Below are 16983 nucleotides of genomic sequence, written 5' to 3'. Positions count from 1 at the left end.
AGCTTCCTACAGCAGAACAAACTACCACCCAAGAGCAGAACCACCAAAGAAAGTTTTAAACCTCAGACACTCTTTTTCTTACTCCCAAACCACTCACTCTTCATGAAACAACCCAACACACCTTGGTAAGGTGAAGTGCTGCCTTGCTTCAATGTGCAAAGCTCCAAATTCTTTAGTGAAGTGAAAAGTCACATCACCCACCACAGACTTGCTACACACAAAACAGAGTTCCCACTTGCTGTGACGACCTGAGGAGACCCATGTGGATCCAGGAGTATGGAAAAATGGGCTCCCTCTCCTCCAATCCTTGCCTTTCTCGGAGCTGGACCATACCACAGCAACAGCACAACCTCCTGCACAGGGAAGGTGGGGGTAGAACCTACAGATATAAAGGGACTCACCTGCTCTTTTCTCCAGATATATCCCCATCCACATGCACTGGAAAATGTACTTTTGTGAGAACAAAATGAAATTTCTGTATTGATATGGGAAAATGCCGGATTAATAATTAGATTCCATGTTCCACCATGTGCTCAGCAGCCTCCTCAGACCAAAACTTACTGCGCAGAGGGAACTCACTGGCAGATCTTACTCCTGTGATGTCCCCACCCTCTTGCTAACTTGCTCCCTTTCTCTATCTGCATATTTTGCAATAGAGAGGCCCCCTCCACAGCACTTTCCCTCTGCATCTCTGGATTTGTTTATCTGTTGCATCAGCTGGAAGTTCTCAGACTGTTGCAGTCAGTCATCAGAGTACTCTTGTCAATGGCTTGGATTTTTCTTCTTGTGAGGAAGAAGGTGGCTTTGCCCTCTTGGTGCAGGTTGTTCTATCCGTGGCTGCTCCTCCAGGCTCCACTCAGCCAGGAACACTGAGATATTTGAGAGCATTTTTGGAGGTTCAACGAGGGGGCAGAGGGTGTTTTGCAAGAAATTTCAGTGTTGCAAAACTAATGCCTAGTTCCTGGCAGTGAGGTTTCACATAAACAGTGGAATTTTGGCTATTTTAGGGGCATCAGTCAGAAGACAGTGAAAGTGAAAAATGAGGAAGGAAGAGTACTGGCACTACATTTTGTCCTGCTTTTTGCAGATTTTTCTGTGGTTATCTTCCCATCTAAACCAGGGAGATTTCCAATATGGGGAGAGGAGGGCAATAGAGCATAAGGACCTATAAAGAGCTAGAAAGCAGGAATTCTCTGAATCAGCTGAGATATTCCAATTTTTTACTGGACATTGAAGAACACCTGTCCTCTTTATGCCTTGTCCCTGATAAAGCAGCCAACATCAGAAAAGCTGACACCATCCAGTATGCAGCACCTTCCCATGAGCACATTTTAAAGACAGAAGGTATTAAAATCCTGGTTGAGGGGAGATGGGAGCTGGGCATGGCACAATCCCAGGGCTGGGGGGCTGAGTGCAGGAGCATCAGGGCAGGTTTGCATCTGCTTCTCACAGATTGCATCATTTTGGCCCCACAAAGTTCCACACTTAGAATCTGAGAGTAAAATATTCCACACAGCAGAGAAACATCTTGAAACTGTATCTTGTATGTATGCTTTGACTACAGACTCTGGAAAAACACACATCTTTGTCCGTGCCCCTCTCCTGGAGAAAAGACCAGCTTATTAAAATGGAGAACTAGGGAGAAAAGGAGGAGTAAAAGGCAATCTTCAAATGCATCTAATTGAAGAAAAACCCACATCACTAAGGATATAACCTCAGTGTCAGATCAGCCAGAGTTTTTAAAAATCTTTTATCAAGGATCATGTATGAAAGGTTTTTAAAGCAGTGTATATACCATGGGATGAAAGAGGAGATCCCTTTGTCAGCACTGCTTGTGATGACAGTCCACCAACAGAGATCTCAGTTGTGAGTTCTTCCCAAAAGAAACTGTGCAGAGGGCTGAGCTGTTCATCTGCTCACAACTGACTGGAAGGATGATCTGCTTTGTCAATAAGTGAAAAGCAGTAAACATAGAAAGAAAAACTCTTAATTGTACACTCCAATGACTCAAAAAGATACTGGAAAGATCACAGAAAAGCACAGGCTGACAGAGAAACAGTACTAGGAATTACTGTGGGACAAATTAGGGGATAGAAAATATAGAGCATGCTCCACCCCTGAGAGGATGAGTGGCAGCTGGGACAGAGTTAATTTATTTCCTAGTAGTTGGAACAGTGCTGTGCTGTGTTTGGAATTTAGGGTGAAAGTAATCTCAGACTTTGTCTTGTGATAAAGTGTCCAGGCATGAATTGCATGAATTCCCATAATTGTGGGAATTATACAGCTTTCATGTTGCAACACCAAATGCTCAAGGCTGTGGAGATTTTTCAGTTCTCAGAAACCGATATGCACATCTTAAATATTGCTACATCAGAACAACAGAAAAAAAAAAGAAATTGTTGGGGCAACTTTTAAGCTGTTTGCTGAGGAAATTTTGCATTTAACTCAGATTCTAGGAAAGCTGCTGTGAAAGTCTTCAATTTCTTCTTACTTTGTTTTTTTGTGCAGGTTGAGCTACAGAAGAAAACCCAGCCAAGTCTGACTTTTATAAAGCTGCCATCGCTGAAATGTTCCTGCACTCAGTTATTCAAACAGCAGCATCAAGAGGCAGGCTGTAAGTATTTCTAATTTTTTTTCATGTGGTGAAAGGTTTTGCACTGTCTGTAATGAGGTGGTTTGTGTCCATGGGAGCTCACAAGCAAGCTTCTCCTTGAGCCCTGCATGTGCCAGGCTGCCAGCAGAGGTGAAAGGGAGACTTTGCTCAGGAATTTATGGGTCAGGAATGTGGTGTGTGCACTGGGCAGGCAGATACACTCTGTGTCTGCCTGTGCCATGGTGCTGGGGCAGCCCTGCAGAGCCCCAGGGAGTGGTGCCTGTCCCTGGGCAGTGCTGGTGCAGTGCAGAGCCCAGTGCTGTACAGCTGCCTCTGGAGGAGGTGGGCTGTGTCTGCACATGCAGAGCTACACGGCCAAGAGAGGGCACAGTTTCCTGTGGAAAACATCTCCTCAGAGCCCAGGGCAGTGGTGCTGGCCAGAGGATGTCAGTTCTGTGTGGCAGTGATGTGCTGAATTCTGCTGAGGACAACAGACAGTTCTGCTGCCCACAGAGAACCCGTTTCACTGTCATGTTTGGAAACAGAGGGGACAACCTGATGTTTCACGTGAGCTTCTCATGCCTTAGGACACCTTTACAACGGGAACAGAAACTACACATAGAGAAAAAAATTTACTTCAAGCCTGTGCACATCTCTGCCCTCACCCCAGAGACATGCAACAGCTCTGGTGTCACAGGGCAGTGAGTGTTCTGAGCATGGGGGGACACTGCAGACATCTCTGGCCTGGTTTTGTCCAGGCCAGGGTCAGGGTCAGGCTGGGCTGGGGGAAGAGGAAATACATTTGACTACTTTACATGGTTCAGAAAAAAGTCAACATCAAACCCAAAAAACAGTGCAGCCTTTTCTTAGTGCCTGCATTCAGTACATCACCCCTGGGACCACAGAACTCCTGGGACATCCTGGATGGTACCAGAACCAGGGCCCAGAAACCCTGCTGTGTTTGTGCCAGCAGGTTGAGAGAGGTGACTCCCCCTCTTCACTCAGCACTGGTGAGGCCACAGCTGGCATGCTGTGTCAAGGTCTGGGTTCCCCAGTATGAGGGAGTCCACTGAAGGACTGCAGAGGTGATGGAGGGACTGGGGCATCTCCCGTGAGGAAAGGCTGGGAGAGCTGGGACTGCTCAGCCTAGAGGAGAGAAGACTTGGGGAGGGGGGTGTCATCAATGTACACCTGAAGGGAGGGTGTGAAGAAGACAGTGCCAGATCCTTCTCAGTGTTTCCTTGTGACCAGATGAGTGACCAGCTGGATGTGAACTGAAGTACCAGGAAATTCCTCTTAAGCATAAAGTTAAGTCTTTGTCGCTGCAAGACAGACTTAACTGAGGCAGGATGCCCAGAGAAGGTGTGGGGTCTCCATCCTTGGATATATTCAAAAGCTGTCTGGACACAAGCTTGAGCAACCAGCTGTGACTGACTCTGCTTTGGGCAGGGCAGTTGGACTAGATGATGTCCAGGGGTCCCTGCCAACCTCAGCCATGCTGTGACCTTCATTCTGCTGATGTGCTGTGAGACAAGGCTTTCAGGACTTCAGACAGCACTGACACATCCTGTCCAGGAAGTGTCCTGGAGCTCATTTACATGTATAATTATCACGGGGCCATGGTCTGGTTCTCCACTCTTCTCTCACCCTCTGAGCCCTGCACAACACTCCTGCACCACACTGAAAGATGAACAAGAAAATGCCACTTCATTGAAACAGCCAAGAGCCATTTGTGGCTGTTGGACAGACAGTGAGGAGCTCAGGGGTGTGTCAGCAGAGGGGGAGCCTTTGGTCAGGTGAATCCACTGGGATATATTCCTGTATTCCTCTGGGGAAGAAGGTGGTCCTGGGCACTGGCAAGGCATGGCATTACAGGGCACTCCTGCCACAGTGTGTGGGGTTGGAGACAGTAAAGAAAATTTCAGATGAAGACTGTGTCTGCCTTCTTGCCCTGTGCTGTGCTCTGTCATGAGACAGAGCACCATTCAGCTCGTGCCTGCTCCCTCTGCCCTCGCACAGCACCTGGCACAGCTTTCTGATTGCTAGGGTGTCCAAGAGATATCAGCTGATAATCAAATAGCCTGCCTCGAGGAAGGCAAAAATCTGCATGGCCAACACATCAGGGGAGAGCTCCAGCCTCCAGAGGGCTCAGGCTCTTGGCCTGGATAAACCCAGTTGTCAGCACTCAGAACAAATGGGTGGGAGACAGTGATTGAAATGCTGGTGCTTTACACCATTGTCCTACTATTGCTAATGTCTGTGTAGAAGAGCACACAAGGGGTTAATCTAATTAGCCACTTTTACTCCTGGGAGTGACAGAACTCAGCCAAATTAGAATGTCCACCGCAAAGCCTCTCCCAGGTTTTCCAGACTCCAGGGGCTGGGACAAGAGAGGCAATATATTCCCAAGGCAGAGATGTTTGGTACAGCACATACTGTCACACTGTGCCATGGGCCTGGCATGTGGCACTCAGTCAAGCCATGCTGCTAAAGGGATGACCCTGGAAAAGCATGTCAGAGCCAGGCATCCCCCTCACCCAAGGCTACCCCAGGGTCTGTCTTCCCTCTGCTAGCACAACTCCCTTTTTTGTTTTCATTGCTGAAAGCCAGCCAGAGACTGTGAAATAATCCACTTGGAATCACTGTTTCTCTTATCTCCAAGGAAACTCTGCTTTATGTTCAAAATCGAAACCACCAGGATTTGAAGTCTCCACAGGTAGCAGCGGGGAAGCACCCGAAGTGGGAGAAGAGGGAGGAATCTATGCAGAAGGAGAGGAGTTGGGAAGAGCTGTGCACAAGCTCAGCAAACATGGAAGGGCAAGGCAAGGGGTCACTGAAAAAGCTGTACCAGTCTTTCCAAGGTGGATTTCTAGTGCTGGGTCACTTAGGGAGAGGGCAGGAGTTAAACAGCCCGTCCTCGAGCGGTGGGAGGGGAGGCTCGGCGCTTGCGAGGGAGGGAAGGGACCTGCCCCTCTGCTCAGTGGTCTGAAAACTGCCATTAGCAGCTGTCAAATCCTACTTGCTTTTTGGGCAGACCACGGGAACTCCCGAGTGGGGAGTTACAGACCCCCCTGACAGCTGAGTCAGGCGGGTGCTTTGCACCGACCGTCTTTGCAAGGACAGCAAAGGAGTGGATGTCTCTGCTCCCACCTGACCTCCCCCCATCAATAGCTCAGTGCCTGTTGTCAGGACCATTGAATCCAGCCACTGGACATTGGCTGGACATTTTTTTCAATCCTGAGGACCAGGATCTCTGTCCTCACAGGACTCACAGCCCCCTTGGCTGGAGGCATCCTCACCCCTGATGCTATTGGATCCTTTAGAGCCTGGCCCATTGCTTGCCCTTGGGAAGGGAAGTACCAGCCCAAAGCAGTACAGCCAAAGTGCCTGTGCTGAAAATTTCCATTCACAAGCCCAACTGGGGTGAACTCAGCCATCTCTGTGTTGCTATAGCAGCCCCTGGCAGGGCTTCCTGCTCAGTGAAGTGCTAGGGCATCTCTGTTTTCCACTTGGTACCTGGCAGCCAGCTCCCACCCAGACAACTCCTACCACAACAATGGACCCAGGAGGAGAATAGATCTGCCCAGGGCCCATCCACTGACCCACCTCTGTAAGACAGCACCAGCTAGGGGGAGAGGAATCTGAAACAGGCAGGAATTTCAGCCCAGCTAAGCTCTAAAATGACCAAGTGATTACCAGCTGAACAGTGGGTTTGGGGCCTAAGTCCAGTAGTGGGAGGACAAGTGCTCTCCCCATTGCCCCCTACTCATGCCAAGGTCCTGTGACAAGGTTGTCTCACTCAAGCTGCCCACCAAGCATTTAATCCCAGCCTGGAACGTACAGTCCCACTTTTAAAGCACTCCCCTCTGGGCAGCCCCATGTCCTAAAGCAGGCAAGAGCTATCCCTGCCACTCTCTCATGCACATGCCCAAGGAAATCTCCTGCTACCCTCCTTCCCTGCTTCAGCCCCTGGAGCTGGCACCACTCTTATTCATGCATTCAGATTCGCTGACAAAACCACTCACCTGGAACCAGCACAGGTTGTCAAGCAGGGAGGGCAGCGGGTCTTTTTCGTCTTGGGGGATTATTCTGAGTTGTTTCGTTCTTTAGTTCTTTCAGCTCAAAGGCAGGAAGCAGGATATTCTCTCTAGAAAGATACAGTGTTAGCAGAGAGCTCTGAGCAGCACCTCCTGAGAGAGGAAAGGAAGACTGTAATATGCTCAGGATACATGGCAGTAAGGGGTGGGGGAGTGGCATGTAGGAGGAGACTGAAAAAATCTTCGATGATTGCAGGAGACCAAAGCACAGAAAGCACCTGTCACCAGGAGGTTGCATGGAGCCCATTCTGGGTCTCGCAGTACCAGTGGGTTTGCACTTTCTTCTGCCTCCTCACACAAGCTGCAAGGAGAGTTGGCAGTAACAGAGAGCAGGGCAGCTGTTAAATGAGATCAGATCTCATCCCCATCCCAGTCCTGCCCCTCATGAGGGTTCCTTCCACGAGGGAGGCTGCATGCACAAGTACAGCCAGCAGCAACAGCTGGATACTGGACAGGCAGATCCTTCACTGGTCTAGTCTGTGTGCACAGGACCTCAGAGGTCCAGACACACCCCTGTGGTTTGTCCAGATCAGCCTGAGGGGATGGGCATGTGTCTGTGCCTCAGCCAAATTGCTGCAGTTCCCCTTTGGTGCATGAGGCAAGTCGTGAGGAGGAATCGGTTCACTGAGCGTGCAAAGGAAATACATGAGCAGCAGAGTCTTTAAGGGAGACAGACTCTGCCTTCAAGGAAGCAGGCAAAGCTTCCACTGTCTTTACTCACTGATTTCTTAAATATTGATTTCTTGGATAGAATTCCCACATTTCAAAATTTCTATCAGTGCACCATGCCAGAACCACAAGTCAGGTTGCAGGTGTGAGCCCCACCAGCCTGTGCTGGCCTCCGAATGCAGCAGAGTGAAAAATTATGTCCAAAAAACCAAGCACAGCACCAAAGTCACAACAGCCCCTCTGTTTCTATTCCTACCAGATACATGACTCACAATGGACATAAAAGCTGTTTCCTGAAAGTAGCCTTCTCCTTAATTCAGGTGGCCTCATTGGGGCCTTTGCTGCGTGCTCTGGCTTTGGCACACCAATGTTGATGTGTTGTGTCTACAGCTGGAGCTTGTCACAGAGTTTGAACTCATCCAGCCAGGAGTAGGTCAAAGCCAAAGCACCAGGCTCATCTGACAGAGGGCCCTGGTACTGAAATCCCCCCAAACCCTGTGCCCCCATCAGCTCTGTAGGAAGAAGAGAGCTGGACCTCTTCATTCCACATTACAGAGAGCAGCTCCCAGCACCAACTGGCTTTTTCAGACATTGCTCACAGAATTGTTTAGGTTTGAAAAGACCATTGAGCACAACCAGAAACAGGGATGGTGATTAGGTGGGACTTGGCTGGAGTTTGGGATCTCGAATATCTCTGTCATTCTCCCTTGTTTAAACTTGCTCCATTAGCACGGACACGGAACCATTGCTGCATCAGGAGACAAAGACAAACTCTCTGCACCCAATAAATTGCTTGGTCTTCACAAGATTTGGTGGCTCACATAGCACTAATGGCCTTAATCTTCCTATTGAAGGTTCAATCACATCTCAGATCATGCAAGTGTTAAATGGGGACTGGAAACCCAATCCCTGTGCCCTGCAAAATTTCAGTCATCTTTCCAGCCAAGCACATATTGGAATGGGCTACACAAGAACATAATTTTATTCCAAAACTAATGTCTCTGGTTATGGGGAATAGGTTCCAGCTCTCTGCCTGCACCACACACCAAAACCCTTCTGCAGAAATGTGGCTCAGAGCCAGCCCAGCCACAGAGGTAAAGGCAGATGGACCATGGCAGCCTGGTCTGGTGCATGGCTGGTCTCCTTTGCTTCTTCTGCTGGGTCCACAATAGTGGCTGTTGCTGGGGCAGTCCCAGAGAAAGGACATCTCCTACTCTTCGTGCCCCTGCTTCTCACATGGCTTGGCTGGCAGCTGCTCTTGCAGGAGAGCCCCAAGCTGCACTGTTGGCTGGTGACCTGCAGCAGAGCACTCCTAGGCTGGACAAGTGCATTTCTGATGCCACCCAGAGAGTGGCAGAGCTGCCACGCACTTGGCCACCCCTCAGCTGCCCTGTGTTTCCCTGATTCCACCTCAGGCAGCAGTGTTTGGCAAACAGTGAATGGTTGTCCTTTCCACCTCCTACACCTGAAGTTCAGCTTGGCTCCTAGAATCTGTACTAATTTCTGCCCGTTTTTAATCCCCAGGTTAGCACCCACAGGCCTTTTTAAGCCAGAAACTCACAGTGACAAATGCTTTAAACCTTCTCCTTCGGCATTTTTTTCCCGTGTTTCGTTTCAACTTGCACCTGTGGCAATTTCCAGACAAGTTTGAGTTATTAAATAGGACACAGAGCAGCAGCCTGAGGCTATGGAGGAGTTGACGAGCTCTGCTCCCTCTGGATTGAGCTGCCTGATGCCCAGGCAGAGTCTTCCCAGGGTAGACCAATCCTTGGGGAACAAATCCCCTGGTCAGCCAAATCCCACAAGTCTCTCCTCGTTCTATGAGTGCCAGGCATGTCTGATCACCCACATTACACAGAGGCCAGGAGATGCTCTGAGTTTTCAACAACGGGTAAAAAGGAACCTCACAATGTCACCTTGAGAGAGGCAACGAGAAAAGACATGAAAACTGCACCTCACGTCACAGAGTCACCTTTCAGAGGCTGTTCTGACACTATCCTTGCACAACCACTTGAAGATAAAGGAATGGCTTGATGGGAAACAGCCTGGAATAGCTTTCCCAAATCAGCTCCCCCGAGATTTCCTTTCAAAGCACCTTTCAAAATGATTTATTCTAATCCTAAAAGCAGACTAAAAATGTTACATAGGCACAGAGCGCCCATTCTGTCTTTAAACACATTCTCAGTCTGTATCTCTGCCCAACTTGGAAAGACCCCAGTCCTAAAAAAGTGAAGTTCTGGGCAAAGGACTAATCAGACAGATTTTTACAAAGGGTTTGTATGTCTAAAGGAGAGGTTTGCAGTTCCAGTAAAGCAACTTCTTCTTTATTATCTCTGCTTTTTAAGAAGGATTGGTTATCCAATGGATCTTTAAAATGCAAGACACCTAAAAGTGGGCTAAGGGTTGACTAATAATGATAAATTAAAACTCTCATGTGAGTGTCTGTTAGAAGGCAGTCACAGCACACCCAGTTTGGACACACAATTCAGAGGAGGCATTGAGGCTGCAGGGCTGGGATACAAAACCCAAGCAGAAGGTGTACCCACCATCCCATGGCTTCACTGACTTCCAGCAAGCTCTTAGCCTTTTGAAAGTGCTTGATTTATCTGAACTGCTGAAAAGAAAACCCTTAAGGACCATGCTTAGTCCTTAAGAGAAGTGGAGGCAGGTAGTAGTAGTGAATGGCAGGTAAGTGTGGCAGCCCTGTCACCTGAATGTGTGGGTGACTGGGAGGATGGATTTGGGCCATTCACACCTAGACCTGTCCTAGGACATGGATGTCTTCTGCTGCAGTGTAAAAAGCCACTGGGATATTCCCAGCTGCTAATTGTCGTGGGGAAAAATGTGATTTCTTTGTGTGTTAAGCAATCCTTCAGCCCTTCCTTCCCTGGATTTTGCAATTCTGTAGTCTTGTTCTCCTTGTTACAGTAACCTTAATTTGGGGGTTGGGATTAATTCTGTCTCCTACACTGCTCACTGGCCCTGGGAGCAGAGTCCAATTATGCAGCTGCGACCTTCATTACAAGTTAGTAGAGTTTCTGCAAATGAACATCCTTTGTGTTTCACAGAGCTGCTCAAATAATGGAATTTCCTTCCTATGGGAAATGCCAATATTTCAACATCTATTTTTGCCCTATTTTTTAACAAAAAGTCTAAATTTCAACTCTTACAACACATGAAGTTCAGGAAAATTCAGAAATGTAAAAAAAAAAAATAATTTTGTTTTGGAGCAGACCGATGTAAATCCACTCCTACCTGAGCTGTAATAATTTCTTCATGTGAGTGCCTCTCATAATTGTTTTACCTTGTTTTATAGACTGTAGCTCTCATGGTGCTCTGCAGCATCCCCGTGTAGCCAAGCTGTCATGGTGCATTGTCCTGGATGCAGCCTGGAGGGAAAGCAAAGGCCAAGTAGAAGAGGGCCCAGAGGGCTAAAAGAGAAAGAGCATCCAGTGCTGTTCTCACTGACAGCACCTGCAAGGACGTTTTGGTTAGAATTTCTGATGGGACAACAAAACAAAGAAGGTGAAGTTAAAAAACTCTATATCCAGTGACAAAAATTATTACCCCAAATTTTGGCTTGGGCAGTTTCAACTGATGAGTGAGACAGGGTTTTGCAAGTTCCTGAAGCTTCTGTCATTCAAAAGTGCCCTCATTTTCTCCTTGGTTCTGCTGAGAGTGGATGTGACTGAAGCGTTTCAGCTATTTTGAATCCCAGCTCATGCTCTCTGCTTCTCCCAGGTGCACAGGGATCTTGTTCTGCACACTCCTAAGGGGAGTTCTGCTTCAGGAGTTTGTGTGATTTGCTATGTACCTTTTTTTATTTTAACAATCTCTGTAAATCACTATCCAGGCCCAGCCAGTGGGAACTGCAGATTTTTGCAGTGGTTGCTCTGGTGATGCCTGACATTTCCAAAACACCATTTTCTCAAACACTTTGAGAAAGTGCACTGCCACTGGAGAATGAATCCCTTGCTGCCACCCTGAGATATTCCCTGGTGGAAACTCACCTGGTTCCCCCAGCATGACAATAGGGGTGAGGAGTGATTTTGCTTTTCTTCCCTGCCCTAATCTACTTGTGACTCTTCCTCCCAGCCCCATGCTTGTCTGCCACACTACAAACTGCTTGATCCATTTGAAAGAGACTTGATTCAGGTTTCATGCCATAAAAATGTTCTTTCTGAAGACTTTCTTTGTTTTTTAGCTTGCCTTATTGTATTTGTACATTTAACTCTCCTGTATTTAACTCAATGACTTGGGAATGCAGCTTTCTTCCATGGCTTGTGCAGCACAGAGACAGTTCCAGTGGCAATGTGGCACCTTTTTAATTTCTCCCCTTCCATGAGCAGTCTGCATGTCTCCTTCCTTCACACCTCTGCTTTTTGTCTCCTGCAGCCTGTGCTTGGCTGTGCTTTGTCCTGCACAACTGCCCACCCTGGTTCTCACCCTCCCAGCTTGGGCAGCTCTCTCTTCTGCACTGCTGCGGTTTTCTGTGCACGGTGGAGTCTCAGGGTGGATGCCAACACTCATCAGCTGCCTGCCTGAATATTAGCACAGAGCTTGTGTTCTCTGTCACAGTGGCTGGAAAATCACTTTCTGCCTCTGGAGCAGAACAGTCATAAAAGCAAAGTACCAGAGCTGCGTTCTCTGTGCTCGCCTGGCATTTTAACAATTACACAACTCTTCTCACCTATATGAGATGCTTCTTCTTTGCTGGAACTAGGCAGTTCTCTTGCAGTCACTTATAAGTTTGGACAGCTGAATTCCAGACGTGCCCAATTGCTCTGGCTGCTTTATGGACAGACATGCAGTGCAACCTCACAAGTGAATTCACGTGGGCAGAAGCATTTCTCAGGGCCCATCTTCACACCCCCTTTGAAGCACTGGGAAATGCATCCTGCCAGAAACATGGACAGCATGACTCCTAGGGATTGCCCTTGCAAATATATTATTTCTCATTGAAACTGTCATGCAAATTCTTTCAATAAGAGAATTTCCTGCTGTGGAGAAGGATGGTCTTCAATACAGCACAAGGTGGATGTGCCTTGCCACAGCTGCCCTTGAAGGAGGGAGAAGCCAGAGTAGATATGATGGCTGAGCCTTTCCCTGTCCCTTTCTTCAGATCCTTATTTCTCAAAACTGCTATCTACCCAGCAAGAGGCAATTCAGACTGGAAGTTTAGCTGAATATCCACAGTAGAGTGACGTGAATGTGATCTGATCTTATCCCTTCCTGTCCTGCCTTGTCTGATCTCACTCCATTCCTTCTGAGTGGTCTTCAAGTAATGAGGGTCAAATCTGAGGTGTTTTTTTCCATGTTCCAGGGAATTGTTCAGGTTGGAAAAGCCCTCTGAAACCATCAAGTCCAGCCACTCCCCCAGTTACAGTTTTCTTGCTCTGCAGTGGCTTCCAGCTCTTGTTTGTTGTCATCCTGCTGGCATTGGTGTAGGTGCACTTCAGTTGGTGTACTGATCCCACCCCCTTTTTGGTCATTCTGAAATGACCATTCTCAGATGATTCCATGGTTTCTAACCCATCAATAACCTTTGCATCTTTGCTGCTGTATTGATCTCCATTCTCTGCCTTCACAGAGGCAGCAAACCCTCCCTCAAACATCGGTGCTCTGTCCCCAGGCTTATTCCTAGTGAATAAACCTTTGCAGTTTTTCTCACTTTGCCCTTTCCCTGCTCTGTTCCCTCCCCAGCATCACTTCCCTCCTGCTCTTCCCTGGCTCCCCAGCCTCCCCTGCCACCACAGCTGGGTGATGATGGGGCAACCAAGGATGGTTAGGGAGAAGGGAATCCCACTCAAGAATGAGAGTTGGGTTCTTGGGAAACACAGGTTGTTGGATTGGAGGCAATCACTCTGGAACAGTCTCTGGCTTGAGTGATGTTAGAAGGTCCCTGGGAAGCCATGAAGGGAGAAATTGAGTGTTCAGTGCAGGATGATGTTATCCCATAGGACAACTGTGGTATCAGGAAGGCCAAAACTGGAAGAGCAACTGTGTTGAGAGGAGCTGCACTTAGGGTAAACCATATTGCTTGAGTGTATTTTTTATGTAGCCAAGCAATACAAAAAAACCAACAACAAACAGTCCTTGGAAGCAGCAGCAGTGTTCTGAACACCAGTGGACACAATTATTATTTGTTCTGAGCGTGGTTTTTTTCTGTGGATGAGACTCTGCAATACAGCACCTTCATGTACACCCTGTTCTATGTTAATAATCTGAAATGTCTGAACTGGAGATTAATTACTCCAGGGGAACAGCTCGCATGATTTTGCAACATCACCCAGCTTTCACTTGGGCATCCTCTATTAGTGAGTTGTAAGAGCTGGAGGATGTCACAAAGCCCTTCTGTCGTTTCAAGTAGCTTAGTCTGATGCTACTGTGGGCTAAGTCTGCCTTCTCCAAGCTGGGAAAACAGGATGGAAATGCTTTACTTCTGCTACTTTGATGATATATTTGTCCAAATTTAACTTGGCCCATTTTCATGGGCATTTTCTGCATGGTATCACCACTGGCATTGTGCTCTTCCCCAGCAGCTCCCAGTGCTGTATATGTGTATATGTATTACAAGGACAAAAGGGACCAAGTGTGATCATCTGGTCTGACCTCCTTTTTCAGGACAGGAATAGCCCTGTGTTAATTAATTTTCTTTTAAGTGGAATATACTATTTAGAAAAATTTCGGAACCTGCATTACTCTCTTTTGGTGGTCATGAATTCACCAGAATTTCAGGCAAATTATATAAGCCTGGATCTGCCTGACCCTGGAAATGAGACATGATCAGTAGGAAGAAGCAGTCAGCTGCTGCTGTACAGGAGCTGACCTGAACTTCCTGATATTAATGGCAATGCTGGCATTGGCACACCAAGAGATTGGAGCTTAATCACCATGGATAAGCCAGCACTCGTGCACACAGCACCTGCAGACACAGTCTTAGAGGCTAAAATGAAAATGAGGTCTGGGGTACGAAAATCTTAGTAAAGGTGGATGATCCTGGGGCTGTCACAGGGACTGCAGCACTTCCCAGTTTTTTCCAGATGCCCCCTTAAATCATCACCTCCCTCAGCAAAGATTCACGTGGTTCCTCCTCTCCTCCCAGGTGAGATCTTAGACTACAGACTGAAGGATTCTGTTGACTTCTGAGGTCTGGTTTTGCAATTTGCTTTCCATTAGGAGTCTACCCCATTATTCAGTGGCTTTCTGGAAGGAGAATTAAAAACTGCAAGACTTCAGAAAACACAGAGCTCTAGAGGAAATCTCCACCCTTGGCTTTCCTTCACTGAATTTCAGAATCCCCTAAAACCATCTGCTTTCGACCACTCCTGATGGACTTGGTCTTTAATTCTCTCAAGTTCTCTCTAAGAAAAGCACACTCTACCTTTCTCTTCTCCAGAGACTTTATTTCACTCTTTTAATGACATTCTTCTGTCATATTTCTTAGGCTCCTAATTTTGACAAAACATCTGTTCACCTTGGGGTAGAGCCTTGCTGTAAGAAGACCCCCAGGTGGAGAACTCGAAGGTTCCCAGATCCAGAAGGAATCTCCACATCTTTCCTGCTGTGGGGCATCTCCTGGAAGCTTTATCACAAAGATTCAGAATCACCTCTTTCTGACTGCTGGTGACACTCAGTGCATCTCCTTGCCAAACTGTCTTTGTCCTCAGAGGATGGTATGTTACACCAAAGGTGTATGTAGCTATCTGCCCATCTTTGGATCTTGTACAGTCAGCAGGATTTCTGCCAGATCACTCTATTATAGACCTGAATATATTAATGCAGTCTGAAGTCAATAAACCAGATTTCAAATTAACAGTAGAACAGGTTGAGCTTCCTAACCTGTTCCTAAGCTTTTCCTACTTTTTTTCTACTACATCTCTGAAGTATTACAGTGGAAAGCATGGCCTTCCCTTCGAACAGTTGTCCAGAGCTAGTCTCTCAGGGATAGTTTTGTTCCCTTTTGGTGCTACAGAAGGGTTTGCTGTCCACACTTCACCCCCTGGGGCACAGATTTGGTGCCTGAATTTCCCTGGCCCACGCAGGCAGCACACACAGCCGGTGCTGGGCTGTGATTTGGAAGGTCTCCATCCATGGGAAGGGTGCTCCAAGCTGGCAGTCCTGTGCCAGCACACAGCACAGCTGGGTATGGCAGTCACACTGTTCAGGATCCCTCCTGCCTCCAGCCGAGCACCCTTGCTGAGTTTCCAGACAGGGAACTTTCTCCCCATTCCCTATCATGGGTCATAAAGAGGATGGGAGATGTGGTGGCCCCAGATGCCTGTGGGTGTCAGGTGGAGCTCAGGCAGGCACGTGGGGCCCAAATCCTTGCTCAGAGAAGCTTGGAGTGGTGCTGTGCTGGCTGCACTCTGTCAACAGAGGCAACACAAGCTGTCTCACAGCTCATTACAGAAACTGAGCCAAAGGGAAGGCACGTTTCCAGCTTATCAGGCCACCTCCTCTGTGAGCTCTCTGATCTACTTTTCCAGTGATTGTTCCTGACCTAGGAGAAGCCCCTGAGAAATCTCACCGTTCATAGCCTGCAGCTAAACGGGCATCTGCAAGCAGCCAGGGTGGGGAGCCAGGAGCATGGCACACACTGGCTGACTAACCAGATGGAAAATTCCACTCCTCTTCATCATGGCAGACCACGCTGAAGCACTTGGGAAGCAAACCAGCAGTGTGTTTATCTGCTTGCCAGGCTGCTGCTTTTCTTTGCTCCCATGAACTGTGCACGTTTGCCAGGACACCTACTCTATCTGCTCAGCCCTCTTTTAGCACTGTGATAAGAAGTACCTCTGGAACAACATCCTGCCTACTTGGCTCTGCTTTGTAGTATTTTTTTTTTAGCACTGCTGACACTCAATGCAGAGCAACATGAAGGGCAAAGCTCCAGCTTGGTGACCAGCAGAACTGACCTCTCCTTCAGCTCTGGCCATGCTGAGCACAAGAAACCAGTTCCCCTGCTGTTTGCATTCCTTGCACCTCTGGAGTGATCGGCTCTGGACAACCTCTGCTCACTCAAAACCTGTTACCTTGGGCAAACAACTTACAGTTTCTTCTTACTTAAAGACATGAATGATAAAGTAACCCCGAGGAATGCCAGCCTTTCAACAGTGCAGGAATCCTGGCTGAGGGTCTGAAAGCTCTCGTGTGCTCCCAGCACAAACCGCTGTCTCCGACTTGAGCGTATTTTCCCCTCTTGCTGGTGCTTTCCCATGCACACACACGCTCTTACCTCCCAAATCTTCAGCTGTGCTCATGGCAGGTTTGTTTAGTTCCCTGTGAGGAGATGAGAAGAGCATGCGAGTGTCTGAGCAGAAAGCCTCGTGCTACAATGTCACTCAGGTCACCAGCACACAGCCAGTGCTAACCAGTGAGACTAAATCCCATGGGAATTACACAGCTATAAATCCTGGAAACTATGCTTCCCACTTTGAATGCACCATTGCTGATTCCCTTGCAGTACTATGCAGTGAAATGATACAGAAACAGCAAATAAAGAAATAAAACATTATTCACTTCTAACACTTCTACACCATGGAGTGTCTCACTTGTTAATGGCCACAAGGCACCCACTGCCTCTGATCACAGCAAGGACAAGGAAATGCAGAGCAAGTGGCT

The 16983-nt window shown here is 47.8% G+C and overlaps 1 protein-coding gene across 5 annotated transcripts in view; it reads right to left on the bottom strand.

Moving 5' to 3' along the window:
• The window catches only part of LOC103758042 (excitatory amino acid transporter 4), a 34418-nt gene extending 17724 nt beyond the window's left edge, over positions 1 to 16694 (bottom strand). For 4 of the 5 annotated variants that reach the window (XM_029963922.1, XM_029963920.1, XM_029963921.1 and 1 more), the window contains exons 1-3: positions 16598 to 16694; positions 10664 to 10748; positions 6619 to 6740 (exon numbers count right to left, since the gene is read on the bottom strand). The gene's annotated coding sequence lies outside the window, so the exon portion shown is untranslated. Of the gene's footprint in view, positions 1 to 6618; positions 6741 to 10663; positions 10749 to 12049; positions 12072 to 16597 lie in introns of those variants that run through there. The other variant, XM_025896193.2, reaches the window with a different exon arrangement.
• Between the last annotated feature and the right edge of the window lie 289 nt (positions 16695 to 16983).

The sequence above is a fragment of the Manacus vitellinus genome, unplaced genomic scaffold, assembly GCF_001715985.3.
Source record: "Manacus vitellinus isolate BGI_N305 unplaced genomic scaffold, ASM171598v3 scaffold_64_pilon, whole genome shotgun sequence".
Taxonomy (NCBI): Eukaryota; Metazoa; Chordata; class Aves; order Passeriformes; family Pipridae; genus Manacus; species Manacus vitellinus.
Note: the sequence above shows the minus strand (reverse complement) of the source record. Positions and strands in the feature narration are given on the sequence as shown.